We start from the raw sequence: 13,261 nt of genomic DNA on the forward strand, positions 1-13,261 counted from the left end.
GGAGCTGTGTGTGACTGTGCCACAGTGACTGCTGAAAAGCAAGGCTGTTGAGTGTTGCTGAATGTGACTTTTATTGTGCAGAAAAGCATGTTTATGTTTTGCTGTACACTGAAAAGTGTGCCATTAAAGTCTTATGTGAATTGTTCACCCGGCTCCCGCTTCCTCCATAGGAAAGGCAGAGGTCTGCCATATATATATATATATATATATATATATAAGAATACATACATACATTGAAAAGAAGAAGAAGAATAAAAATCCTTAGAAGAACAATAGGGCCTTCGCACTTTCAGTGCTTGGGCCCAAAACATACAGAGACAAAACAAAGAGATTGAAGTTTTACAGACACTCTAAACATGTACAGTGGCCCTAATAAAGTATTTGGACACTTAAGCCACACTCAAAAACGTATGAACGTCTTTGCACTATATTAAAAATCATCAAACCAAAGTCACGTTTATTTTAATTATTTATGCGGCAATCAGGAAAGTTGAGGCCGATACGATCTCAAGATTTTTTTAACACTAAGATCGTCCTAGTTACTTTCATAACCTCCGTTCCCTGACGGAGGGAACGAGATGTTGTGTCGATGTAGTAAAACTAGGGGTCATCCTTGGGAGCCCCGAACACCTCTGATCTTTGATAAAAGGCCAATGGGAATTGCCGAGTGGATTTTGCATGCCACTTCACCGGACATACGGGTATTAAAGAAGCTGGCTCGCAACCACTCATTCAGGTTTTGTGCTGAGGAGCCGAGACAAGGTCCCGGCCATTTCAGCGGGTAGTTCAGTGTTGTGGCAAGAGGGACACAACGTCCGAGACGGGCAGAACGCTGTGTGCCTTGTAGCCAGCGCACCAGGCTGTCATGTAACCTCCCACCTCCTACGAGCGTCAAACGTTCCCCTGTACTTTGGGGATAAGTCGACTGCCCAAAAAATGGGGACAGGCTAGCCGAGCTGTGGCCTCTTCTCCTCTTTTTTCTCCCCAAAAAGAGTGGAAATCATTTACCGACTGGGGGCCATAAGTGTCTGTGTCGGGGGGGTGTCACTCCCAAGGGGAAGACACTGTGGAGAGCACACCCCACCCGGGAAATACGTCACATGATCTTACCGAGTTTTGTCGGAAGTATGTCATGTGGAGAAGTCCCGTGGTAGGTCCTACCCAAGGGGGGAGGAGCTCTACAGACATGCTGACCAGGGGCAGAGGAACCTCTGCCCAAGGAAGACGCAGTTTACCAACAGGGAAACAATTTTGCGGAAGATACATCACACAGGGTTTCCTACGGGGAACCAGTGCATGTGGAGCACCAACCCCAGTACAGGGCCGGCAGCGAGTTTCTCCACAAACCCGCCTGCCACAGGGCTAAGGAGGAAAGTCATCCAGGGTCCACAACTTTGTGGATACAACTGGGAGCCAAAGCACACTTCTTCACCTGGGGGAGGGGAAAAGCGCTATGCGCAAGCGGTACACCTGGCCAGCTGTCCTGGAACTTACTTGTTCGTACCTGAAAACACACGGGGCAAAACAGGCTCAACCCGAAGATTATAGAATCTCACAAAAGCGTTGGGTGTTGCCCAGCCTGCCGTTCTGCAGATGTCTGCTAAAGAGGCGCCATTAGTCAGAGCCCAGAAGGCCGCCACACTCCTAGTAGAGTGGGCTCGTAGCCCCAAGGGGGGCGGCACGTCCTGGGCATGATATGCCATAGTGATGGCGTCAATGACCCAGTGGGCGATCCTCTGTTTGGAGACAGCGCTCCTTTTTGAACAGACGTCACTTCAAGGCATACAGGCGCCTCGTAGATGGAGCCCTGGCCTGAGTGATCATGTCAACCACCGCCAATGGTAGGCAACTTAAGTCTTCCGCATCCCTTCCAAAGGCAAGACGTGGAGGTTCCAGAGGTCTGGTCGTGGGTGCCAGATGGTGCCCCGTCAGACTGGACAGCCTGCTCTCTGATGCTACAATCGAGAGTTCATCCACTTCGCGAGCTCCGAAACGAGATCGCGAATTCGCCCTGAGATGAGCCGACGGTCTCATCCCAGCGGGGCAAACGAGCGTACTGGGGAATGGGAGGTCCGTGGGGAGTTACCCGGCGGAGTGGCTCCCATTGGGGTCCCCAAATCGCCCCAGTGCTAACCGACGCGGCCTCAAACCCGTAGGTAGAAGGACCAAGGCGGGGAGCCGCTGGGGTGGTCTTTCCCTCTAACAAAGGAAAAACCGTGACCGCAATGTTACCATGGTCATGCTCTTGCAGTGAGAACGTGACTCATCCACGAACGCTGTCTCCGCGTGGGTAGCGCCCAAGCACATAAGACCGAGATCGTGGCCATCGGAAGCGGAGAGGTAACGACCGCAACCAGGAAATACACACAAATGGAGAGGCATCTTTAAAAAGATGCTCTCCATTTATGCCACTCTTTTAGAAGGGAAAATACACTCTTTCAGTAGGAAGAATATACTCTTTTAGCTGCTAAAAAGCCCAGGGGCGTTCTCTGCACTTCACCAGTGCAAGAGGGGGAGAAGCAGCTGTAATGCGCCGTAAATCTAACAGCTTTTCGAGGTGAATGGATCGGCAAAGTAATTCAGCTTGCTGAACACAACCGCTCGGCTCCGAAGAGAAAATCTGAATGAGTGGTTGCGAGCCAGCTCCTTTTATACCCGTATGTCCGGGGTAGTGGCATGCAAATTCAGCTCGCCAATTCCCATTTGCCTTTTTTCAAAGATCAGATGTGTTCGGGGCTCCCAAGGGCGACCCCTAGTGTCACTACATCGACATAACGTCGAGTGAGTGACGGATAGGGAACGGCCGATACCGATGTTTTAAAAAGTGCTCTTTGCCATAATTTTGCAATTTATATTGTGCAGTTATATGTTTATGCCCCACACAGTAAAATTATGGTAACACTTTACAAAAAGGTTCCATTTGTTAACATTATTTAACAACATTACTGTAGTTAACATGAACTAATGAACTTAATGTTAGTTACAACATATACTGTTACATTTTTTTAAATCAAATTTTGTATTCATTAACATTAGTTAATGCACTATGAACTAACATAAACTAACAATGAACAATTGTAATTTTATTAACTAACATTATAATTAAGGCTGTAAAAATATATTGTTCATTGTTTGTTCATGATACCTAACGCATTAACTAATGTTAACAAATGGAACCTTTTTATAAAGTTACTATAAAGCAAAACTGTGAATTGCTAAAATTTATTTGTTTTGAAACAGTTATGAATAGTTCTGTTGTCAATATCAAAAGGTCATTGTGACATACTGATAAGCAGTAAAAAACATGAGCATCACACACAGCAGAAATATATTTAAAAATAAGAAAAATATATCCAATACAAGCTCTAAAACTGCTCCAGTGAGAAATCATTAATATCTATGATTTGTCTACTGTCTTTGGCATTTTGCTGTAACACAAATCATTAAGCAAATACGTAAAGTGTAATTTCTGTGATTAGTGGTAATGTGACCAACATTTATCTGATTTAAATTGTGATCCTCACAGAATGAGATATTGAGAGCACCTAGAGAGCATGTACGCTTTGACTGAAACATTTCACAAGAAGCAAATAAAATAATAGATATACTGTTCAAAATTAAGAATAAAGTGGCACATAACTGCTGGTCAGATTCCCAAAGCCAAATCCACACCTTAACGAGAAGTGAAATGTAAAAAATCTGACTCTAGATTAGTGTTTGCAGATAACATCTTCGACATCGCTTGCTGCATTCATGCGCAGAGAAAAAAGCTATAAATAACTGAACATTAGAAAAAAAAACGTTTCTTAAAGGCAGTGTAATATATGAATTAAATAATTTGTATTTGTTTTAGAACCATTAAACATGATTTCATCTAATATATATATATATTGGACAAAATCTCACTTTATGCAGGACAAATATTTTTTATTTGTTAAATCCACAGTTAAACCATTATAAACATATAAAGAGAGCATGCACAACACATGATCTTTTGATGCATATAAAGTCCAGATTCACTTTATAATGCTTTAAAAATATCAAGGAAAACAAAGAGGGCACATGGTATCTACTAATTTAATAATTATTATATAAATAACCACAATCCTTTAGATTGCATATGATTGGTACATATAAAATTGTAGGGAATATTAATACAGCAACAACACTGAAAAAGAGAAAAACATTCACTTCTCTTTTCTGGATAACTTAATACACCCTTTAAAACTGAACACAAAATTAGGATGAGAAATTACTCATTTTAATTTACAGACCCAAGTCCGATAGCATTAAATCAGAAACCTATTAATGTATCAAATCTACAATATAATCATTCCGTGGAGACAACTGAAAAACAATTATGAATTTCACTTTTCCCTGCAATATTTTTCCTGGTACCAGTCCATGTTTTCATTATTGCCATAAATGACTCGAACAAACTTTAAAGTTGAAAAGACTGTGTTTTTCTGGGTTGGTTGTATCACTCGGGTCCAGTTTAAACTGAAAAGCGCAAATTTGCGCATATGCGAGTGCCAACGCACATATGTTTTATTACTTGTAGAGGCATGTTTGATGACTTGCTTAAAGTAAATAATGGTAATTTAGAACTGAAATTTTTTTTAGGCATTATTTGAAGATGTTCAATGACATATGTGTTAACAGAGAAATATTTGACTGATTACAAATGATAACGAAGATCTGGTAGACCTGAATATCTAACAGCAGTTGTAAACCAGTCCAAAATAAACAGCGAGATTTTATATACAAAAGTATTGCCTGACCGATATATCGGTCGGCCGATATTAGCCTTTCACTGATATATCGGTAAAATATACGCCGATATGAAAACTTTTTTCAGAACATTTAATGCAGAAAACAATGCTTTAGAATTGGTGTCATAGCGTAGTTGGTCCAGCAGAGTGCGCTCCGACTCTATTGTTTACAGAGCTGACTCTGAGCTGACGGTGGTTCTGCAGACAGGGCGGGGTTAAACGGTGCGGATTTGAGCGATCTCTTCTTGTTAAATTGCTAACTAGTTTGTGAAATACATACTGGAAAGTTAATAAAAAAATGACCCCATTATTTTATATAACTAATATAACGTTAACCCTGTCCCTGACAACCATGTCACTCATGTTGATCACATCTGTTTGCTGTTAGCCAGCTATAGTTTGTCAGTGCAGTCAGTAATGTAGCAGATTGAAAGGTAAACATCAGAGCATCTTTTTGCAGCTCAGCAGACAACAGTGCGGTGGTGGATTGTGTCTGAGTGTTGATTTCACGCTTCGCTGTTACCTAGTTGGTGAGACACAATGCTGGTCTGTCTTTTACTCTCCGTAGCAACGAGCTTACAGCTAACTAGCTAACCACATAGCTGCTTTCATACCTTGTCAGCGTGTAAACATGTATTCACCAAACTGTTTTGTTCAGGATTCACAGTTTGGTACCCCATTCAACCGAACAATTCCAGTCATTGCATTTATAAAATGTAATATTTAAAAGTCTGGTTTCCCAGACATTAAAATAGGATGCGTAATAAAAGTAGATTTAATAAATAGTATATTTGCCCTGTGTAATTAAGAAATATATAGGAATTGTATCTAAAATAAATGAGGGGTGATAAATACAACAGGCTGGAAAAATAGACATTTATTTGTTTTAATATCCTATATATATTTTGAATGTGTTGAAACTTGACACCAGGCGACGCACCCTAAAAACGGCACCATTAGATCGGTTTCATGCTGAAGAGCCGCTTAAAAGTAAGTTTTTTCTCTCTCTCTCATAAATGTAAATGAGTGTAAATGCCAACATCATCATATGTCGAAAGGACTGATGCCTGTCAACCAAAACATGAGCTCACTGATGTCATTAAATATCAGTCTGCTTTTTTATTCCATCCATTACTCCTGGTCACAGGCTGCCGTATATATTTAGTTTATATGTAGGGTTACGTCCTACATGAATTTAATGTTGCAACGCTCAAATATTTAGTAGAGCGTAAATTGTGACTTAGTGCCCATTTACGCCACAACTAGGCTAAGTTGTAACGTACAGCTGGTGCAACCGGCCCCTGATGTTTATTTAGCTATTTATTTTATTTTTATTTATTCTTTATTTAAATGGTCAGCCACTGACTGATACTAAACAGTACTGATGTTTATTTAGCTATTTATTTTAATTGAATTTATTCTTTATTTAAATGGTCAGCAACTGACTTATACTAACAGTACTGATGTTTATTTAGCTATTTATTTTATTTATTCTTTATTTTAATGGTCAGCATTTGACTGATACTAAACAGTACTGATGTTTATTAAGCTATTTATTGTATTTTTATTTATTCTTTATTTTCTCAGTGTTCATTTCTAGAATTTGTTGACAATGTATAATGATAATGTCAAATGTTCTTTGATAAAAATATTTATCAATATTGGCAGTGTTCAAGCCCCAGCACTGCCAAGATGCCACTGTTGGGCCCTTGAGCAAGGCCCTTGACCCTATCTGCTCCAGGGGCGCTGTATCATGGCTGACCCTGCACTCTGACACCAGCTTAGCTGGGATATGTGAAAAAAAGGATTTCACTGTATATGTGCAAATGTATAATGTGTGATAAAAAAATATATAATTATAATTAATTGATAATGTCAAATGTTCTTTGATAAAAATATTTGTTTAAGAAAGCAGCCTTCTGAGTACCTTTGCATAGTCATATTGGTGCAAAATCAGTGCACAATCCACATAGAAAAGGTCTGTTTTCATTCCAGCTCAAAAATGTGCTATATCGGTCACCATAAATTTTCCCTCTCTAAAATCGGTATCGGTCGGGCTCTATGCAAAAGCACAACAATACAATCACATAATTTCAGATGTGTACATTACTAATCATTTGATAATTTATTAAATGTCAGCCTATAGTCTATATTTCACCCAGATGGGCACCTCAGCCCATGTGGGCAAAGGGCAGTTGCTCGGGCCACTGTAGCTACCCCCTGTGTACATGCTTGGAACCTAGTATACTACAGAGAAATTTACTGATGGAGCGGGATTTGAGTGAATGCTTTTTTTACCGGTAAGCGTGAGCGGTACTTGAGCAGAGTGTCCGCTTGGGCCGTGAGCGGCTGAGTGGAGCGCACAAGCATGGAGTGGGTTATTGAGCGGAGTGTCACACAGCTCACATGCTCTGCTTCAAAGTGAGGATTTCTTTAAAAAAATGATGACATTAATTGATTAATGAAAACTATTTATGTCATACAAAGTCCAGTAAACAGAAAAAAAAGCTAAATCAATATTTGTTGTGAACAATTTTGCCTTCAAAACAGCACCAATTCTCCTTACACCTGGACACAGTTTTTTTTGGTTGTTGGCAGATAGGATGTTCCAAGCGTCTTGAAGAATTCGCCACAGTTCTTTTATTTATTCAGGCTGTCTCAGTTGCTTCTGTCTCTTCATGTAATCTCAGACTGACACGATGTTCAGTGGGGGGCTCTGTGAGGGCCATGACATCTGTTGCAGGGCTCCCTGTTCTTCTATTCTATTCTATTTGCAAAAGGGATGTTTGGGAGTCTAACATTTATATTTCCTGTTGACACACTAAAGTAGCAGATATACAGAGGTGCAAAAACCATATACAGTTGTGCTCAAATGTTTGCATACCCTGGCAGAAATTGTGAAATTTTGGCATTGATTTTGAAAATATGACTGACCATTCTTTTATTTAAGGATAGTGATTATATGAAGCAATTTATCATCACATAGTTGTTTGGCTCCTTTTTAAATCATAATGATAAAAGAAATCACCCAAATGACCCTTATCAAAATTTTACATACCCTTGAATGTTTGGCCTTGTTACAGACACTCAGGTGACACACACAGGTTTGAATGGCAATTAAAGGTTAATTTCCCACACCTGTGGCTTTTTAAATTGCAATTAGTGTCTGTGTATAAATAGTCAATGAGTGTGTTAGCTCTCATGTGGATGCACTGAGCAGGCTAGATACTGAGCCATGGGGAGCAGAAAAGAACTGTCAAAAGACCTGCGTAACAAGGTAATGGAACTTTATAAAGATGGAAAAGGATATAAAAAGATATCCAAAGCCTTGAAAATGTCAGTCAGTACTGTTCAATCACTTATTAAGAAGTGGAAAATTCGGGGATTTCTTGATACCAAGCCAAGGTCAGGCAGACCAAGAAAGATTTCAGCCACAACTGCCAGAAGAATTGTTCAGGATACAAAGAAAAACCCACAGGTAACCTCAGGAGAAATACAGGCTGCTCTGGAAAAAGACGGTGTGGTTGTTTCAAGGAGCACAATACGACGATACTTGAACAAAAATGAGCTGCATGGTCGAGTTGCCAAAAAGAAGCCCTAAGAAATTACACACTGTAATTTGGAGTGATGAGACCAAAATAGAGCTTTATGGTCACAACCATAAGTGCTATGTTTGGAGAGGGGTCAACAAGGCCTATAGTGAAAAGAATACCATTCCCACTCTGAAGCATGGTGGTGGCTCACTGATGTTTTGGGGGTGTGTGAGCTCTAAAGGCACGGGGAATCTTGTAAAATTGATGGCAAGATGAATGCAGCATGTTATCAGAAAATACTGGCAGACAATTTGCATTCTTCTGCACAAAAGCTGCGCATGGGACGCTCTTGGACTTTCCAGCATGACAATGACCCTAAGCACAAGGCCAAGTTGACCCTCCAGTGGTTACAGCAGAAAAAGGTGAAGGTTCTGGAGTGGCCATCACAGTCTCCTGACCATAATATCATTGAGCCACTCTGGGGAGATCTCAAACGTGCGCTTCATGCAATACGACCAAAGACTTTGCATGACCTGGAGGCATTTTGCCAAGACGAATGGGAAGCTATACCACCTGCAAGAATTTGGGGCCTCATTGACAACTATTATAAAAGACTGCACGCTGTCATTGATGCTAAAGGGGGCAATACACAGTATTAAGAACTAAGGCTATGAAGACTTTTGAACAGGGGTCATTAAATTTTTTTTCTTTGTTGCCATATTTTGTTTTATGATTGTGCCATTCTGTTATAACCTACAGTTGAATATGAATCCCATAAGTGTTTTGCCTGCTCACTCATGTTTTCTTTAAAAATGGTACATATATTACCAATTCTCCAAGGGTATGCAAACTTTTGAGCACAACTGTATGCCAGGTATGCAATAGGGATGCACCTGGATCGGTACTTACATTTTCAGACAGATCGGGTATCGGTCCAATGAGCCCGATCCAAATCCGATACTGTGTTAGTCATGTTCATTACTGTCAAGCTCCAAAAAATACATTAAAAAAAACCCCCCACCATTAAAGCAGTTCATATGACTCGTGCATTTTATTCAAAGCCACCTGAAGATGTGTGATAGCTCTGTGAATCACAAAAGGCTGTGTTTAATAAGTACATATATAGTTTGCACTTGCAGCGCCAGCGCATTAGAGAATGGCACTGCTCTGCTGACACACACACACACACACACATAAGCACGATGCACAGGCTGGTGAGGCACTAGCAGCTATTTTCAGCTTTCACGCTGTGCGCAATACTTGAGTGCTACTCACGAGCAACATCTCAGATTTAGATGCTCAATAGTTCGGTTCACTTATAATATGCATTTAGAACGGCACCGGAGTTGCATTTGACAAGAATTTGAATGAGAAGCGAATTCAACTACTGTGAACTGGCCTACAAACAGAGACAGGACTTACTGGAGAGTTTAGAATGTCAAAATAAAAGCCTGAGGGTTTTAAAGTTAAAGGTACATGATTGAAATATATTACTGTTGTATTTAAAATTCTAAATAATAATAATAATAATAAGTAATCATTCTAATAATAATAAAGGCTGTGGCTAAGGTGGTAGAGCAGGTTGTCCACTAATCACAGGGTTAGTGGTTTGATACCTGGCCCACATGACTCCACATGCCGAAGTGTCCTTGGGCAAGACGCTGAACCCCAAGTTGCTCCCAATGGCAGGCTAGTGCCTTGCATGGCAGTTCTGCTGTCATTGGTGTGTGTGTGTGAATGAGACACAGTGTAAAGTGCTTTGTAGAACTACTAAGGTTAAAAGGCGCTATATAAGTGCCATTATTTATTTACAAACTGTGTGAATGAAAAGTGAACTGATGTCTTACAACTAAATTGAACAAAAAAGAAATATGAATTCTTTAAAGTCCAGATACAAGTTAACATTTTTTGGCAAAGAAAAATGGCTTCTTTTCTACTGAAGACTTGTAGACTGGAATTACTGTTGATTTTTTTGGTACATTATCCAGTAGAATAGTTTAAAATAAAGTTTTTCTTAATAAGCTATACATTTATATTGAAATAATGTGTAGTTAGGGTTTTGTGTTTCTTTACATATTAAAGAGTACCCATAATTAGTTTCACACAATAATGTAAAGATATTCTAAACTGATTATGCAAAAAACACTGGTATCGGATCGGAATCGGCCGATACTTAGATTTCAGATATCGGAATCGGATCGGAAGAGAAAAAGTGGTGTTGGTGTATCCCTAATATGCAATGCATAGGGGTGCCAGCGGCTCACTAAAGGTGGTGCAATCAGCCTCCTTATCCCCTCCAACATCACCAGGATATGACACACCTTACACATATGAATGAACAATGCTGTGGTGCCAAAGTGGTCTTTGCAATTTAAAATAAAACGACATGTCCCATGATATAATTTATAAATTACATGTTTCCGATTAATAACCAACCAGCTACCCACACCCTGAATTACATCTACAGGCACGTGTATGTGTCAAACACAACGCCAAAAGCAATCAATAAGCTAAACACTTTCAAATATCTTATCACAATATCGCATGTTATCAATAACTGAAGTGCAGTGGTGAAAATAAACGGAATAAGCGGCTCCATCCAGTAATGCTGTTAATCTTTCTCAAACATGTCTCTACCGTAAACGACAAAAGAAGAATCTGCATCCTTAGAGCACAAACTTAATATGTTGACTAACCTTATCCAGCTCTTTCTGGTGTTTACTTATTGTATAAAGTTGACGTTGCTCTGTTCCTCAGCTGGTTTCTTCGGACATCCATTGCCCTCGTCCGCATTATCCGCTGCTGTGATCAGATTCACTTTCACTTTTCCCGCAAAACACACTGGGAAAAGGTACACACACATTATCTGTTTAAAAACCGACCATTCCCTTTTCTTAGATTGACGTTGCAAAATAGGAGCCTTGATGTCTCACGCCTGCAACCATCTGGTTTTCGACCAGTTTTTATTTGAAACTCGGCGAGTGCTGTTTCCAGATCAGTCAGCGGCCCTGGCGAGGTTCCAGCATGCACTTACAGAGTAACCAATCGACAGGTCCTCTGTCAGCCAGCTGCCATTGAGTGCAATATAATCGGGTGCATACGGGTAATTCTAGGAAAAGTCGAGTGCTTTTTAAAAAGGTGACAAAGTACATTTGAGTAAGATTTTATAATTCTATTAGACAAACAACACGTTTTAGTGTTAATAAATTGTGTCTCAAGCTGCTGTAATAGACCTTATTCAGAAGTCTGTTTCACAAAGAACAATCCGAAACATTTAAAAAAATAGTACAACCCACTGAAGAGACCCTAAAGGCCAAAGTATACTTTGGTTATCTGATTGGAATGCGCACAGTATGTGTGATGCCAGGGCCGCTTCTAGGCATGGGCGAACTAGGCCGTTGCCCAGGGCATCACATGCTGTGGGGGCGCCAAAGAGGAGGGTCCCCCCCCCCACCACCAGGGGCTCAAATAGGGATCTTTCCTAGGGCGCCAGAATTGCCTAAAATGGCCCTGTTAAATGCAAATTTTATCATCAGCACAGTCTGCATGGACAGTCCGCATGCTGCACAGATTTTCTTGACCGCGGACAGTCCTTGTCTGTGCGCATCGTCAGCAGATGAGCTTGCCGTTGACTGTACTAAAAGAGTATCCCAAAACAGTTGTAGTGCGCTGTCAAAGGCGTTTGTATTCGCTTGCGTTCAAACTGGTATAATTTAAAAGGCAACATGGTCAACCGATCGGATCTGTGAAAAACGTAGTATACCTGGACCTTAAAAATGAAAGTTGCTGATTGGATTTCATCATAAGCACAGTCTGTGCAGACTGTACACGTGTGGCACAGATTTTCTCGACAAACGGACAGTCCTCATCTGTGCACATAGTTGGTGCACTAAAATAGTATTACAAAGCAGTCATGCTCTTGCATCAAACGCATTCGTCTTCGCTCGTGGTCAAATTAGATTACTTTGAAAGGCAACGCAGTCAACCGGGTGTGATCCAATCCGGAATGCAAAAAAACAAAGTGTACCCTGGGCTTAAAGTCCAAAGTATACTTTGGTTGTCCATGTTGCTGATCCCTCCCAGCAGAGTATGCATGATGCAAATTTCGTCATCAGCACAGTCTACACGTGGTACACCGTCCACAGGCAGCCCAAGTTTTTCTTGACAAGCGGACAATCCTCATTTGTACACATCATCAGCGCATACGTCTTCCTTTGAAGCAGTCATAATAAGCTTGCGTCAAATGATTATTCCTTGAAAGGCAACGCAGTCAACCTGGCACGATTCGATTCAGCTTTGTGTATCGTACCTCGCACAGTACGCGTGACGCAAATTCCGTCATTAGCGCAGTCTGTGCGGACTGCTAGCTTGCGGCTTAGATCTTCTCAACTAGTGGACAGTCTTTGTCTGTGTGCATGCGCCTGCCGTTGTCTGCACTAAAATGGTATTACAAAGTAGTCGTAATGCGCATGCGTCAAATGTGTTCGTATTCGCTATACCGCACAGCCTCATTGTTAGCTTTCGGTAGAGGAAATCACTGTACTAGTGTGGATAAGAGGTGTACATATAGCAAAATTAATGCGTCCTGAAATTAAAATATATTTGTTTGGACACGGTCTAATACGTTTTCATTTGAAAATGTATTGATTTTGCTACATTTACACCTCATTCATAATAGAACAGCATGTTTCTCCAACAAAAACGGAGCATTTAGAGAACAACTCTCTATTTTTAAAGTTTTTAAATGTTTTCGTTTGAAAACTATTTGATTTTGCTCTGGTTAAGCCTCTCATACACGCTGGAATAATATTAATAAAAAAAAAAAAAGCTATTTAGGAAATAAAAAGTGGAGTGGTGGTAGTGTAGTGGACTAAAGCACTGAACTGGTAAGCAGAAGGTTGTTTGTTCAATCCCCACAGCCACCACCATTGTGTCCTTGAGCAAGGCACTTAACTC

The 13,261-nt window shown here is 40.5% G+C and overlaps 1 protein-coding gene across 1 annotated transcript in view; it reads right to left on the minus strand.

The window, feature by feature from the left end:
- Window positions 1-11,305, minus strand: part of LOC127445028 (uncharacterized) — a 29,719-nt gene extending 18,414 nt beyond the window's left edge. Inside the window, exon 1 of the mRNA XM_051704756.1 lies at window positions 11,002-11,305. The gene's annotated coding sequence lies outside the window, so the exon portion shown is untranslated. The remainder of the gene's footprint in view (window positions 1-11,001) is intronic.
- Between the last annotated feature and the right edge of the window lie 1,956 nt (window positions 11,306-13,261).

Source organism: Myxocyprinus asiaticus, chromosome 8 (genome assembly GCF_019703515.2).
Source record: "Myxocyprinus asiaticus isolate MX2 ecotype Aquarium Trade chromosome 8, UBuf_Myxa_2, whole genome shotgun sequence".
Classification (NCBI taxonomy): domain Eukaryota; kingdom Metazoa; phylum Chordata; class Actinopteri; order Cypriniformes; family Catostomidae; genus Myxocyprinus; species Myxocyprinus asiaticus.